Genomic DNA, 17,431 nt, shown 5'->3' on the forward strand with positions numbered 1-17,431 from the left:
AGTTGAAATATTCAGTTTGATTGTTTAAGATGAAAATTTTTACCTCTTGAATTTATTTAAAAGTTCCCAAAATTTATAATTCTGCAGCGGTGGGTGATATATTAAGTTTGATAGTTTAAGATGAAGATGTTTACCTCTTGAACTTTTTGAAAGGTGCCAAAAGTTATCATTCTCCAGCGGTGGTTGAAATATTCTGTCTGATTGTTTAAGATAAAAATTTTTACCTCTTGACTTTTTTGAAAGCTACCAAAATTTATAATTCTCCAGTTGTGGTTGAAATATTCTGTTTGATTTTTAAAGAGAAGTTTTACCTCTTGAATGTTTTGAAAGGTGCCAAAATTTATAATTGAATTTTTTGAAAAGTACCAAAATTTATCATTCTCCAGCGATTGTTGAAATATTCTGTTTGAAATTTTAAGACAATATTTTTACCTCCTGACTTTTTTGAAAGGTGCCAAAATTTATAATTCTCCAGCTGTAGTTGAAATATTGTTTGATTTTTTAAGAAGAAATTTTTCCCTTTTGCATTTTTTGAAAGGTACCAAAATTTATAATTCTTCAGCTGTAGTTGAAATATTCTGTTTGTTTAAGATGAAAATTTTTACCTCTTGAATTTTTTGAAAGGTGCCAAAATTTAGAAACCTATAACATTAGTTAAAAGGCTTTTTTTAAATGTTCTTATTTATTTAGTTTTTATGTGTGTGTGTGTGTGTGAAAGCCGTTTCTCTCTTCGAATTCCCTTATTCTTATTTTTAAAATGAAAATTGACCTAGCTTTAATAATACTGTGGATATCACGCCCAGCAATATTGAATCCTACGAGTCTAACAGATGCAGATATTCCCAGAAAACCCATAACACCGACGAGGTGATAACGCAGGCGCTTTGTACTGAATAAACTGCGAGAACGACTGCCTGCTTATAATATATCGGTACTGATTCCGAGCGAGCTATTTCCACTCACTCGGTTTCAAACACGGCCACCTAGAGAGGAGGCCTTCTCACTGGATTATGACGTAGGCAAGATGGGTCTATGGTATGGCCGCTCCCTAGCTGAGACCTTGACCGCGCTTATCACTATTTGTTTCCATCAGGTAGAGAGAATCTCAGCTTACTCTCAACTTTCTCTTCAACATTTTACTTTTTTTTTTGAAGTTAAAGCTTGAAGTTATCAAAAATCTAGGATAAACAGAATAGGTAAATAATGCAGGTTTCTATATAAAAATATAATTTGATTCGTTACAAAAAGGTAAAAGAAAAAACATAACTCTAGCATTTTTACAAAATCTAATAAACAATTGCACATGTATCTGTTATCAAAGGCTAGTAGAATCTGCATATAATAACAATAAGATTAAGTCATGAACAAATAATACAATAAGTTAAATGTGAAGAAATTAAAAACATAAATGCAGCGTATTACATAATATAATAATAATTTCATATGTATCTGGTTAAAAATGGCCTGTAGATCTTAAAAATAATAACAATAAGACTTAAGCATTAACAAATAATAAACTAAGTTAAATATGAAGAAAAAAGAGCAAAAAAATTATAATAACAATTTCATATGTATCTTAAACTGGAAAACTGGCCAGTAGATTCTACATATAATATCAATAAGATTAAGCATAAACAAATGATAAGAGTTAAAATATGAATATATAAACATCAATGGGGAAAAATTAGTTTCTTGTCATTAGTTAAAGTTTGCAGTTTTCGTTTTTTTTTACCTGCACTTTTACCACAAGCCAGTGAATTCATTTTCTTTTCGACACAAAATTGTTCAAGAAGTGAATTTGAAGAAGCCCACACAAGCATTTTTCGATTCTTTCCATGTTATGACCTGCATCACAGACATCAATTGGAAATCGAGCGTCATTGTCAGTAAGAGTTTTCATAATGAGTGCCAATGCCATATTTCGCTGATTCTTTGCTCTTAAGAAAGTCTTCATTTTAGTAATTTTACTAAGAATTATGTAACTATGCATGATAATATTTACTGTAATTTCACTTGGGTGCAAAAGGGAACCTCTGCTGACACCATTAATATAAACTGTGAGTAAAATGGAAATTCTTCATCGTTTGAATGGGTCGTAAGTTCTTTGCAAGATGAACATTTTATTTTCTTGTCAACAGAGTAACAACAATAACCGGCTAAATAGAATTATGAACCTGGAATCACTTCTTTACAATCGTCAAAATCTTTCTTGCCAATATTCAAATCAAAATCATCTAGATTAACATGCTCAGTGTGACTCATTTCCTCCCACTTAATTTCCTCAAATTCGGTTAAATTTATACTGCCATTCATTGGTAAAGAATTTCTAAGAACTGACATCATTCTGAGTTTTTTCTCTGATTCAAAAAACTTGGAACGTACTGATATATTAGAAAGAATTCCACCTGAGAGCTGACGGTATTTTACTAACCTTTCTTCTAGATTATCTGTTTGAAATTTACCTGTAAGAATGTAATCCATTTTCAATTCAGAAATACAGTAATCAGTAAGTTCTATAATTGCATGAGTTGTATGTTTCAAAGCTGTAAATGTCTCTCGTGTTAAATTACCTTTAATTCCTTGTTTTCAGACCAAAACTTGCTAACCATAGATGAAAATGATTGAGAAATTCATATTTTATATCAGAAAGCATCATTAGTTAGAGGTGGTTGAATTGATTGTTAAGCCGTTTTCCTTTAAACTTGGATTTTACATTCATTATGGTCCACCATATGTGATTACCTTAATGTAATAACTGCTACTTCAGATGAAAATGGCAAGAAGTTTTTCGTTCCGAAAGTTAACAGAGCTTCAATACATACTCATTGAAAATCTTCAATACTAGATTCACATTTTGTCTTTCGAGACTTGATGGCCACAATGCCTTTTGCGTCAATTTGTATGAATGAGTTAAAAGAGACTTTCTTTCCAACGAGTGAAGTTTTTGCAAAGTATTTAAAGGAGCATAATTCATTTCAATTTCGTTTTGAAAGTAATTGCCACTATAAGAAAACTTAGGAAATCTCATCGTTTTTTCTTGATCTTTTTGGCCCACCCAATTATTCTGATACATTTTAATAAATGGAACTGAATCAAACATAAAAAAAAGAGGTCGGGTTTTTTGGAAAGGACCTGTTCATATACTATGGATAACTTTGGAGGGTTGGCAAAATATGACATTGCTTTCCCATTGATGGCATTATCTGTTATAACGCAAATTATAGTGAATCCGATCTTTTCTAATCCCATTATAACCTTCTTAATTATGGAGTACAACGTCTCTGCTTTCATGCATTTCGTGGGAATTATATGAACAACATCTTTGAACGGTGACTTAATGCTATTTACCATGAAAACGAATGCGCTGTTTGCCGCTTCAGAACTGTCAAATGCTGACCCTACAATGTTACCACCTTTGTAATCGAAATAAGCTTTTAAATGTATTTCATCTAATAATAGGTTCACTGTTTTTGTCATCATCTGAAAGGTACTTAAACTTTTGTTTGATATATGCAAGGAAGTTTTCATCATGCTGCTCAAGGAAAGGACTGAAATCTTTAGAAATAAAAACTCTTTTGACTGTTGAGAAGCTTGGGAAGATTACGTAACCACTATCTCTCAGAAGTCTGTAACCTTGAGGGGCAACAATTGTACAAAAAGTGATGAAAAAATTGTGATTCTGACGAATATTCTAGTTTTTTTAAGAGTCATCAGACGTATCTGTTCACATATGACTTAAGTGCTGAGAAATTTTTAAAATCTTCATCAAGAACGGCTGTCAACAAAGAAATGACTTAGTTGCAAAATAAGAATGGTACTGTTGGAGTCTTTCGAAAATTGTTGTATATCAGAATTTCTAAGTTATTCATATAATTTCTAGCTCATTTATGTCACCAACCTTAGAAGGAATTTTATAGTTTCCCAGTTTCTTAATTTCAGCATCGTGAACAAATACGCGGATTGAACAATCATCATATATGAACAGAGACACAGGCATATGGACTTAATGGGGGGCTCCAAAATCCTACAAATTAGCAAAATATTTCTCTTTTCTTATTATTGTCCAATAAGAGGTGTCAATGAAGTTCAATTTCCTATCAGTTAAATCCTTAAGATTACAAAAATTTTACTTTCCTTATATACATCGTGAGTTGCAACACTATCTACCATTGCAGCTTGCAAAGCTTTTTCCTCCAGCCTTGCTATCCTGCATTCTGGAGACTCTCTTACGTTAGAGGCAGATTGATAAATAAGCTGGACAATTAGGCAATATTGAGGAACAGCATCATAACGTAGTCCGACGGGTTTCCCAAGTCTTGCAGTAGGTTTTTTAGCCAGCCTTCTCATCAAAATGTGAAACCTCCCATAGAATATCTTCGGGACGAAAATGCAACTCGCACACCTGCGATCAAATAACCACAATTCAATTACACGTTCCCACCCTACGTTTCACGTTTATATCTCATTTGAAAACTAAAAGCTACTTCTTACTAATCAATTATAAGCAGGAAAAAACTTGTATGTATATATATATATATATATTATATAGATATATATAATATATGTATATATAGTATAGCGTATATATATATATAGATATATATATCATTATATGTATTATATATGATACGTATAATATTATATATATATATATATAATTTATATATATATATGTATATATATACTATATATATATACACTATATATTAGATATATATATATATATATAATATATATACATATGTATATTACCATATATATATACAACATAATATATATATACCATATATATATATATATACAATATGTATATACTGTATAGTACAGGTATACATTACACAGCATATGTATATCTATGCACGTAAAACAAATGCTCACTCGGACTTACCCTGCTGTGTTGTTGTGGTGTAAAAATCCGTCTTCCCTCTTCACCGCTAGTACCCACTTCCTTCTAAGGATTTCGTCTTAGGAAAGGAAAAAAAAAAAAAAAAAAAAAAAAAAAAAAAAAAAAAAAACAAAAAACACAAACTTTATTGTGTTTCTTATTGTAATTACCTATACAAACGAGGGCACACAACACTTGTTTGGCATTTTTTCTTAATTAATTAATGCCGATAATGCCCGATATTAGAGTTCTTTTCAAGGAAAAAAATTTTCGCAGTGACCCTACCCGAGGTCAGTGGGAAACTGGAGGCTTGGCGGTGAACCGGTTAACTGGCACGTGGCCGTGATTGGATGCCCCATGGCTTGTGCACGTAGGTCACTTTTCTGAGTTCAATCGAACAGGCCTCCTCTCTAGGTGGCCGTGGTTCAAATGGCGTCCCATTATGGCGTCACGCTGAAACATAAATAAGCTCATAATACGCATTTATAATTTCTAATAAAGGATTGCGCTGGAAGGCACATTACAATAAACGCGTAGTTTTAGCAGGGGCCGGGGGGTAGGGTTGGGGGGGGGGGGGGGGGGGGGGGGGGGGGAAGAAGGGCCGGGTTCAAAGTTCACGGCGATTCATAAAATAGTATATCGTAAAAGTGCTTATACGTCATTTCATTCATTCTGGCTAATCTCGTGTTTGGTTTGCACACTCGGGTTTCGTGGCTGTTCTCGGCCATAAAGGTTTTGGTGAAGAAGGTTAAGGAAATTCTGAATATTTAGTTTTGAATTCTGTCTTATTTTCTTTAACAGCTTTTTAATCATCCAGTGATTTTCATTCATTGGTAGTTGCCCCAGATTATAATGACGTTATTTTTGTATCATGATTTTGGCGTCACAGAATTTTATTTCCTACATCACTGCAGTGGAGGTTATCATTTTAGTCAGTTTGTCTGTTTTCTTGTATATTATATATATATATATATATATATATATATATATATATATATATATATATATATATATATATATATATATGTGTGTGTGTGTGTGTGTGTGTGTGTGTGTGTGTGTGTGTGTATACATCTATGTATGTATATACATACATATTATATAGTATACTATTATACTCATATACATGTATATATATATATATATATATATATATATATATATATACATCATACACATTCACACACACACATATATATATATATATAATATGTTTTTTCAATATATATTTACGGTACACCATTGTGGATTTCTTCAACGTGTTAGTGACTCATGCTGTTATGAGATCATGAATAATAATAATAATAATAATAATAATAATAATAATAATAATAATAATAATAATAATAATAATAATAATAATAATAATAATAATAATATTAATAATAATAATAATCATAATAATAATAATAAGTCTCTGTTTTCAAAGCCTTTAGTAGGAGGAGTGGATATATAATAATTTTCCCAATCTCCCACTGCTGTGATTCTCCCCTTGAAGGAGAACACGCGTGAAATGACGATATTAATCAGATAATTCTTTGAGACGATATCTCATTAGGTTCGTCAAACAACGCCTCTTCAGACTTGATGAAATTTCCAACCCACCTCTCCGAGTCAGCGAAAGTGTTTTAAAAATTGTTTCTTAAAAAAAAAGAGAATTCTAAAAAAAAAAGATAGATTGAAGTCTCTTTTGTTCTCTAAGGAAGTCTGGGAAAGGACGGTTCTATGGCCTCTCTGAACGACGGATAAGTATCGATCAATTTAGATTTTTAGACAATGTTCAAAGGTTAATTTTGTTATGCTTCCTAATTATTGTACTCAACGACTACATAACATTTCTTGTAATTTATACTCAGAATCTGGAGGTCACATTTTACCAAATACACGTATATTGCTAATTAATATATCGTACTATGTATACCTAGAATCTGCTCAGCTATCACTTTACCAGATAAATATATAATTTTCAAAAACCACAATACCCTCTTACCTTCTCGAGCTCTTCACGCTTATAAAACCTATTCACCATAGATCCAAATTAAGAAAGAAACAAAGGTACTGTGATGCCCGGCCTAGATTCGAATGAGAAGTGCAAATCGTTGTTATACCTTTTGCTGAAAAAAAGGATTATTTTTTCATATCATTGATATGAAAAAATGATTAATATCATGTAATAATTTTTCGTGAGATCTTTCAGATTTGGATAGTTTTTGCAGAGAAATAATTCTTGTCTATTTTATGGTCCAAATGAAAGAGGAATGATTGGATATCGTGGTATATTTTATTACGAAATCTTTCAGATTTAGATAATGCACTTTTAAATTCATACCAACTCATCCATCCTAGACTCGACTATCACACTCACAAGAGTTATTATAAACCGTGTTTCCTTTTGACAGAAGTGAACTGTGGGCTGTTACTCGCCTTTTCCTTACACGCTTTTCATCGACTACTACCAAGGAATCCTTGGTGTCTCTTTCTAAGGGCAGCCTTTGGCCGTAATTTCACTGAGTTGTTGGAAAAACTCCATCCTATAGAGAGACCATTTCCTTTTCCCACCACTGAAAAGATTTAGAAATATCTCTTTCGGTCGGATTTCTCTTAATCTGCCGTCGTGATGTAACTGAGTTTGTTGTCTCTTCCAGAGTTAGCGAAGGCTTTCTCATCCACTTTTTATGAAGTTTGGATCTAAATTCCTTTTTTTTTTTTTTTTTACTTTTTTTTCATTTATTTATCTATGGGTGTTTATAAAAATACAAACAGTTACGCATCATCCAAGAAAAACTTGTACAAGTCCGAGAAAGTTTAAAGTTAAAACATATTTTATATTCAAGAGAGTTTTGCAGTTTACTGGTTACGATCTTGGTGTTTATATACCAATATATATATATATATATATATGTATATATACACTTACATGAATATAGAGATCCCTTTCCATACATCTATACTGGAGGCCTACGAGAAGTAACAGCACGTCAGACCAATTTCGCTCAGGGAAAATAGCTAGGTTGTCCAAGTTGTTCTTTAATATAAGACCCAGCCATAACGCGTATCGCAAATGAATGGTGCTAATATTTCACTCGGGCGGTGTACTTTCTTCTCCGGCACGCGAGTTTCTACACGAACCGATGAAGAATGTTGCCAAGGTGGAATGCAATCGATAAACCCTATTTACCATTATGCTCCGGTCGCCTAGGAAATCGTCAGACCCTTGCAAAACAAATCCTGTTTTGTAGGACTTTTTCCTAGTCCTAATCATTATTGTTATTATTGAAAAAGAAACCCACAATCTTCGGAAGAAAACTGAAAGAAGTTTTTGTTTGGTTCATCATCATTATTATTATTATTATTATTATTATTATTAGTTATTATTATTATTATTATTATTATTATTATTATTATTATTATTATTATTATTATTATTATTATTATTATTATATAGGTAGTAGACCATCTTTCAAACATGAAGTGTTGAATGTTATTATTATTATTAATATTTCATTATTATTATTATTATTATTATTATTATTATTATTATTATTATTATTATTATTATTATTATTATTATTATTATTATTATTATTATTATTGTATAATATTATTATTATTATTATTATTTTTAGATTATTACTTATTATTAGTTATTGATGCAGAATACGAACTCTATTCATATTGGACAAGCCCATAGGGGCCGCTGACTTGAAATTCAAGTTTCGAAAAGTTTATTGGTGTTCATTTGAAAGCAGTAAAAGTATTATTATTATTATTATTATTATTATTATTATTATTATTAATTATTATTATTATATTATTATTATTATTATTATTATTATTATTATTATTATTATTATTATTATTATTCAGATGATGAACCTTATTCGTATGGGACAAGCCCACGACAAGGGCTGCTGACCTGAAATTCAAGTTTCCAAAAACTATATGCCCTTCTGGAAGAAGTACCAGAAGGTAAGAGTAAATGCAGAACGATGAGGCCACTTATTTTTAAATAAAGGATAAATCAAGTAATTAATAGATGAATAGAAACAATGTTTATTAAATTATCAATATAGTAAAAAAACTTGACTAATAAACTATAAAGTATTTCGAGCATCAAGTTCCTAAGACATAGGTTTAACAAGTAATTTATGGTGCCATATATTCTTTTAATTATCACTTAATCCCATAAACCCCACAGCATTTAAAGATTAAGATTTGCGAACATTAACTTGTTTCTGATTTATTATGAGATAGATTTGCACCCTAAAGAAATTCTCGGTAAAAACGATCAAAATGTCCTTAGATATATCTTGGGTTATCTAAAATAAACAAAATTCAGCATCGTTATTCTTCCACCTCAAATATGTGGTTGAAAAAAAAGTGATACCATTTAGAAAAAAAAGCGTCAGCAAATGACCAAAATGTTTGAATAATTATAAAAAATTTAATTCATGGATAATTACCCTTCCACCATACACATGTAGCTGAGAAACAAGCAACACTTTTTTTTAAAATCGTAAAAATATATGAATAAATAATAAAAAATTGGAACAACCGACTTCAAATGCCCTACCTAGCTGGTCTCATACGTAAACAATTGAAGGGCATCTCCATCGCTTCAGAGACCATTCCTGGGGAGTTTTAGTTCGTCCAGAAATATAATGGCTCCTCTGAGCACAGATGAAAAGTTGCCAAGCCAATTATACTTGAGTTCCGCATAGTTGCTTGGTCATGGAAATGTTTTCGGAATATCAAAGAAAGCCTCGGCCCAGAGAGAGAGAGAGAGAGAGAGAGAGAGAGAGAGAGAGAGAGAGAGAGAGGCTTCAACGCTTGTCTCGTTGGGGTCCAACTCTCTCTCTATATATATAATATTATATATTATATATATAATATTATATATATATATATATATATATATATAATAATATATGTATGTATGTATGTATGCATATACGTATATACATATGTAAGTGTATATCTAAAGAAACTTGATAGGCTTCTCTCTCTCTCTCTCTCTCTCTCTCTCTCTCTCTCTCTCTCTTGTAAAGAGTTTCGTTAACTTTTCTTGCCAGCTTGCAGTCGTGACAAGCAGTTTTTTCATAGGTTGTTTATTTATTCTGAGAGAGAGAGAGAGAGAGAGAGAGGATGAGAAGACCGAGAAGAGAGAGAGAGAGAGAGATTTTATTAACTGGCAATTTCGGGTTTTCTAGTGCCAGACACACAGATTTAATTATTTAATGAATCGGATTTTTTTTGGAGAGAGAAAGAGAGAGAGAGAGGGAGAGATTTGATTAATCAATTAATCGGATTTTTCTGAAGAGAGAGAGAGAGAGAGAGAGAGAAAGAGAAGGGGGGGGGGGGGAGGGGGGGGGGGGGTGTTGCGGGATTTGACGTATTCCTTTTTTATTCTTCAACAAATCCAAATTCCAGTTTCTTGAATTTTCCATATTATCGTGACTTACTTAAACCTCCACTTTCCATATTTGCTCTTGCCCGATTTTATCGATAAACACGAATTTTATCTCCCGCTCTAATGAATAACAATCATGCCCTTGTGTTTAAAAGTTGCGAAGTTGGAAAACTTCTGTCTCTCCTTTAATGAGGGGAAGGGGGGGGAAGTCTGCCTCAAGTTTTCCGTTAGAAAGTATAATTCTGGAATCTCATTAATGAGGGTTCTTATTTTTTCGTTTCTCTTTTTTTTTTTGACTCGGGAGCTTGGAAGTGGGAATGATATGTTTACCTTATAGAGTTTCGTTTAGTTTTGCTTAAGAATTGTTGCTTTTTTTATGTCGTGGTGTAATTTGTTTTAATCTTGTAGATTTAGATAAGTTTTTTTCTGAAAATTTGCATTTTTAAATTTGTCCCAAATGAAAGAAAAATGGTTAGATATTAAGTAAAATTTTTTCTTGAAGTCTTTTAGATTTAGATATATTTTGTTGAGAAATAATTAATTTTTTATATCATGGTACAAATGAAAAAAAATATTGAATATTATGTAATATTGTTTCATAGATTCTTTTAAATGTAGATATTTTTTTCTGAGAAATAATTCTTTTTTATAGCATAATTCAAATGAAAGAAAAATTAGATATCAGGAATATTCTTTTCATGAAATCTTTTAAATTTAGAATATACTCTTTTGAGGCCATAGTAACTTTGTCTTACAAGTGAGGAAGAATGACAAAATTATAGCAAAAGGAAAACTGATTAGATATGAAGTATTTTATTTTGAAATCTTTAAAATCTTTCAAATTTAAGTAATACACTTTTTAGGTCATAGTAACTTTGGGTTATAACAAAACAAATGCTATTAACTGTCCTAACAAAACAGCGTCTTGGAGGGGGTAGACTAAGACAATTCCCCATCCAGTCGTAAAGAAAATACCAAAACAAATTGCCAGCTATTAAAGGAACACGATCTTTCCAGGGAAGCTTAAGTTACAATGACCTGTTCTACATCCACGAGGAAACGAGTTCAAGGAGACCCTTTTTGGAGAGTCAAGTCATAGACAAACTGTCTGCCCAGGGACTCGGCCCAGGGCATCTCGCAACATTACCATAAACTCCAAACTTTTCTGGGTCGAGGAGGGAAGGAGGTCCTTGTACATCCTACCTACGGACGCTCAAGTACGTACTTCACTGGAAAGACCCTAATCGTTTATTTATATTTATGTATACCTAATAATTTGTCGGCATTTCTTGTTTTCTTTTCTGGTAACTGATCCCTTCTTTTTGTACTTCCCATTATCTTCTGTAGCTTTTTTCAAATGAAGACCATATCTTTTTGGAAGTTTGCATTTCCAGTCAATAGCCCCTTTAGGCTTATGACATATGAATAGTCCTTTTATCCCTCACACCGTTGGACTAAGGATGCTGCATAACTGGAACCTCACAAATTGTTTTTAATTCTGTTCCATTCATATTCGCAGATAATTTCAAAGAACTGTAATACAGGCAATCGAATATTTTTTTTTATCCCAGCATTTAATTACATCCATTTTTACTCTGTTCTTAAAAAAAATTCTTGAACGAAACCGCCCCGCCCCCACCCCCAAAAAAATTAGTAATCAACGTGTGGTTCGACGCCTAAATTAAAGCAATATGCAAATCACCCTTCCTTAGTCAAGAAGAAGTTGAAAAGCCGAATTATACGTTCTCCTACATTATTCAATCCAAGTTCCAACAACGATATTCGGCTGAATTACCGAATCGAATCACGAGGACTGGGATTCATAAAGGACTGGAATTCAGGGTTCAAAGGTTAACGGAATCGAATTTCCTTTTGGGACCAAGGGATTATTTCAGGGTTCAGTGAGAAGAACAGTCCCCTTTAAGCACGTCATCTGAAATACCACCAGCTAGGTTAAGCAGCCCAGAAATGAGTCTTTTATACACTTATTCATCGTTACGCCTGTAATATTTTATTACCGAAAATGTCACAGTGTTCAGTTTATAGGTTCATTCATTCACGCGATTTTAGATAGAATCTTACTATAATAGGCATAATGTCTGTCCGTCCGTCTGTCATTCAACCACGGCCAAACGGCTGGTCGGATGGCCATGATTCTTGGCAGGGTTATGGTGGGGATCCCTAAGATGATTTATAATGGGGGTTCATCCTACCTCCCCCACCCCACTTCCGAAGGGGGTGGTGGTTGAGAAGGGATTCCCGGAAACGGAGCTGGTTCTGCCCGTAAAACGAGGCTGGTTGTGCCCGTAGATTTAATTACTATATGAATGTTCATACATAATTTCTGTATACATATGTTTGCTAGTAAAAAGAAAAGAGTTAGCTGCTCTTGTAGTTTGTATTAGATTACAAGACTAGATCAAGGAAAAATACAGAAAAGGTAACGGAAAGGGTGTATCAGAAATTGAATTGAAGATTCTCTAGATGAATGCTGGGTTTTAAAGGGGAACTTCTGGTTAATAGCCATTGAATTTCATCTAACAGAACTTTTAATAAGCTAAAAAATGAGCCATTGCTCGAATCTGTAGGTAATCCCATTTTTTTTACCATTTAATTTCAAATTAGCGCCGAGGCACTTCAATGGAGAGCGCCATTTATCTAGGATTCGACTATGTTGCCATCTGGCGGATTAGTACCGATGACGTAGTTTCGCGGTCGTCTCACAAAGCGCAGCGAAGTACGCGTATTGTATAGTGTGTTCGTTCTCGGTATTGTCCTCGTGTTTTTGGGCAATTGTCATTCAAATTGCGTCAATTATGCCAACTTGTATGGTGTTTGGTTTTCTGCCAATACTTCTGGCAAGTGTCCAAAAGGCATATCATTTCACAGGATTCCGTCAAATAGAAAGCAATCAAGTCGCTGGCTGATGGCTCTTTGAAGAGAGGATATCATCATCAAAAACTTTTCAACCTAACATCGCAAACCGTTGTCTGCTCGGACCATTTCTTGCTAACAGATTAAAAATGCTTAGGAGCAGGTTATTAGGTATAGCTATGAAATTTATATATAATATGTTTTGGGAACTTAATTTCCCTCTGAACAGACCACGGTACTGACGAATAGCTCTGATTCCAGTAATTATCTCAGCGGTATCCTCATCTCCGTCGTCGTTATAACTAAGAGATCTGTCATTTTCGGAATCCGTCGTAGTTAAGAGAAGTGTCTGAATCACTTGTGACATGCAGATCCATGTTGTACGTGTAAGCTGCCATTTTTAATATGTAGACACCACGCCTTGCGGAATAGTTCCGCCTGTCTGAGCCTACCGCGACATGACGTCACGCATAACAGGTGAGCCACACATAAATGGCTGCTCCCATGGTGCAATAGAAAATTGGTTGTAAAAATTAAGAAAATGCCCCTTTCAAAAACATTTCTTCACCAGGGGTACTTAAATGGACTAATACTACATATGGAACAGCTAAAATGCAACTAGAAGTTCCCCTTTAATTACAGGGTCATAACATTACATGTTATACGAGACAAAGTGCATGGCAAGATTTTGATTGAGAAATTTATTTCTCATCTCTCTCTCTCTCTCTCTCTCTCTCTCTCTCTCTCTCTCTCTCTCTCTCTCTCCTTGTATTCTCGTGCATAGAAATAAAAGACAAATGACAGAAGTGTTGATAGGGGAAGAACGATGTTGATTTAGACTAGGAAGAGGGTGACTGAATCAAGTGTTTGTTCCGGAATATTTGTATCATAAGTTTGTAACTAAAATAAAAAAGAGAATCTTCAGATGGGTTATTTGGACTTGGAATAAGTTTACAGAAGAGGAAGTTGATGCTAGTGATAAAACATTTTTGCTACTAAGTTTGTGGAAGGATAAGTAAATGGGAGAGTGTCAGGTTCAGTATCAATACAGTGATAGAAGAGGTTATATTAAGTTTTGATAAATGTGAATGAATTAATAAACAAATTAAAATTAATACATTATTATTTATTTATTAATTTGCTGATTTATCCTTTTTTTAAGAACTGATCTCTTCTTTCTGTATTTCCCATTACCTTCTGTTACTTTTTTTGAATGAACACTATCATTTGGAAGTGTGAATTTCTAGTCTATGCCTCCTGTGGAATTGTTCCATATGAATAGGGTTCGACATCTGAATAATAATAATAATAATAATAATAATAATAATAATATAATAATAATAATAATAATAATAATATTTTCATACATTTCAGTGACTACAGAAATGGGTTCATCGGATCAACCTTTTGAATTCGCAGAGACGTCGAATTGAATCCCAATGTTTACTCCTGGTTGGACGAGAACAAAATAAGCTCAGCGCGTCACAAATTTGGATAAAAGAGCCATGAAAATGAATATTGACGGCATTATCGGGGTGATTGTTATTTTCATACATAAAGATAATTACAGAGGGGACTCGGTCCACCCGTGCATTATACGAAATGGATGACGCTATAACTTCACGACGTAATTATCGAGTGGGAAAGAAAGGTGTGATGGAGGCACATCATACATCGTGCATCATTTTTTTCGTGATCCCGTGATGCATAAGCCACCTCCGATGAGGTGATTACTACTGATTCATTATTCATTTATGGAAGCTTAATTTTTGAAAACAACTACACAAAGGTTAATCATATCGGTGATGCATCAATATTCTGATAAGAATGTCCATGGGGAGGATGTAAAAATATTAATGGTAAATTGTTGCCTCTCCCTGTCTCTCTCATATGTGTATATATAGTGTGATAGTATATATATATATATATATATAATATATATATATATATATTGTGTGTGTGTGTGTGTGTGTGTATGTATGTATGTATATATACACACACACACACACACACACACACATATATATATATATATATATATATATATATATATATATACATGTGTATATATATATATATAAGAGAGAGAGAGAGAGAGAGAGAGAGAGAGAGATAAAAATTACAGAGTAGGAATACTCTCTCTCTCTCTCTCTCGCTCCTCGCTCTTATCTCTCTCTCTCTCTTTTATATTCTCGTGCATAGAAATATGAGGTAATTTCAAAATAACACATATATTAACATTTGTAATGCTGCATACTATAGTTATGTTGACGTTTGCCGAACTTTCAGTTTTCCTTCAAACTGAGAAAAATACTATTTTGGTTTTTTTTTTATTCTTTTGCTTCCAGTGTAATATCGCCACAATTGCAATCAAATGTCCGAATAGTCATTTTCCATGCATAATGATCACTTCCTTTCCAATGTACAGCATTTTTTCATAGTTCGAAGGAAATGTCCGTATGACCCATAAAACATTGCCGATTGCAATCAAATGTCCCAATATGACCATTTATCTTACTGTAAACTTGGTATAACTGGTGCATAAGAAGATATTCTGTTTGTGTAGAAAGTATTGAGATTATGAAATAATGTATTTTGGTATAATATTCATTTCCATCGAATGCTGTCGTTATTATAACTATCCGAAATTGTGTGTGTTCAAATGTGTTGATTTGGAGTGCATTTATAAATATTGTACACGACAATGCATGCATTGACTCACAGGGATACATACACCCACGCAATTTAAACCAATTACCGAATGTTCATTCCAAACAACTTCAAGAGTAATATCCTCTCTCGCTCTCTCTCTTTCCACTTGTGAAACCCACAAAAGGACAGATCTCGACCAAATGAACTGAGCACCTCACTGGAATTCCATTCTTCTCCATCCGCAGCGCAAAGTCTAAGCCAGAGGCTCTCTCTGTACGCAATTACTCGGGGCTGTAATGATTACAAAGCTATTACGGATTTCGCAGGTGAGCGCAAAGGCAGAGATAATACGCGGGGTCGAGCGTAATTGTAGGTACTAACAGTTATCTACGGCGTACTCTCACTCGCATTAGAAGCGCCGCTAGTTATGCCCCGGGCAAAATGACGGTCATATTCCTGCCGAATAGACATTTGGGGTAACTGGAACGTTTTCTCCTTGTGTTTTTCACGGTAGCGTTTATTGAGGAAACGCCTGTTATTAGATGTGACTGACTAACATTCGAACGCGATGTATTCATGAACATAACAATGAAGAAATAAAAGACAAGGTTAGCGACGTCCATAATTTAACAAACAAATGCCCTGTGCAGAGAACACTCAGTTGGAATGGTATATTCAAGTAAGTAGAGGTTTAATTGGTAAACGTTAGTGATAGCTAGGTGAATAAGCTGTCATTGTGTTCTTGCCTGGTAAAGCAAGTTATGGTTTTCGTTGTTGAAGGAATTTTGTGCTATAAATCAGTTATGACTTGGAATCTTTTTTTTTTTTATGTGGTTTCTACCTTGATTTTCACTTGTATTTATGCAAAATATACATATATACTATATTTATACATAAGTTTGTTTGTGTGTATAATATATCGTGAAAGCAATTTGTATGGAGATAATATTATTAGCAGTGGATAAAATGTATTCTATCTAATAAAAAATTACGAATAAACGTCTTCCTCCATGACGGGAATGTTTAAGTTTGCGATGCCTGATGACGTCATCAAGCAGAGTTTATGAATTGGGTCTCTAGAACCTCTTCCATTCTCTATGATGTAGTTGCCAGGGGCCACTTATGTGAAAATAAAGAGATTTAACTTTCGTCAAATACTAATTTTACGGGTGTCTGTTCTTGCTCCATAGAAGCTGTTATTAGAATATGGAATTCCTGGGTATGTAGTGATATATCCTCTTGGCCTCACATGCGTAGCGTATTCTCTGTAATTCAGCTACCAGGAGTTTAATCATTAATTCGTTCCCCTTATTTAAGCAGACGTCATGTCGCCATCTTCCTTCATTGTTGCCATTCAGGGGAACTCCAATTCTTACAAAAATGTTGATTTTACTTCGTTAACTGTTGTTTTCCTCTTACAATTATTATTTAAAATGATACGCAATATAATAAAATATGATTTAAAAATGAAACAGGATTTTTTGGATTTGGTTGTGTCAAATATTTAATCAGTTTTTTATGCTTATTACTCCAGAATCCTTGGACGAGACCACTTTCTTACGTCATTAAAAAATACAAGGAAACTGGCAACTCTCCGATGACGAAAGATA

At 33.3% G+C, this 17,431-nt stretch overlaps 1 long non-coding RNA gene across 1 annotated transcript in view; it reads left to right on the plus strand.

The window, feature by feature from the left end:
- The window catches only part of LOC135217959 (uncharacterized), a 53,313-nt gene extending 38,272 nt beyond the window's left edge, over nt 1-15,041 (plus strand). Inside the window, exons 2-3 of the long non-coding RNA XR_010315248.1 lie at nt 11,313-11,512; nt 14,544-15,041. This is a non-coding gene — a long non-coding RNA (uncharacterized LOC135217959). The remainder of the gene's footprint in view (nt 1-11,312; nt 11,513-14,543) is intronic.
- Nucleotides 15,042-17,431: the final 2,390 nt, after the last annotated feature.

This window comes from Macrobrachium nipponense, chromosome 9 (genome assembly GCF_015104395.2).
Source record: "Macrobrachium nipponense isolate FS-2020 chromosome 9, ASM1510439v2, whole genome shotgun sequence".
Classification (NCBI taxonomy): domain Eukaryota; kingdom Metazoa; phylum Arthropoda; class Malacostraca; order Decapoda; family Palaemonidae; genus Macrobrachium; species Macrobrachium nipponense.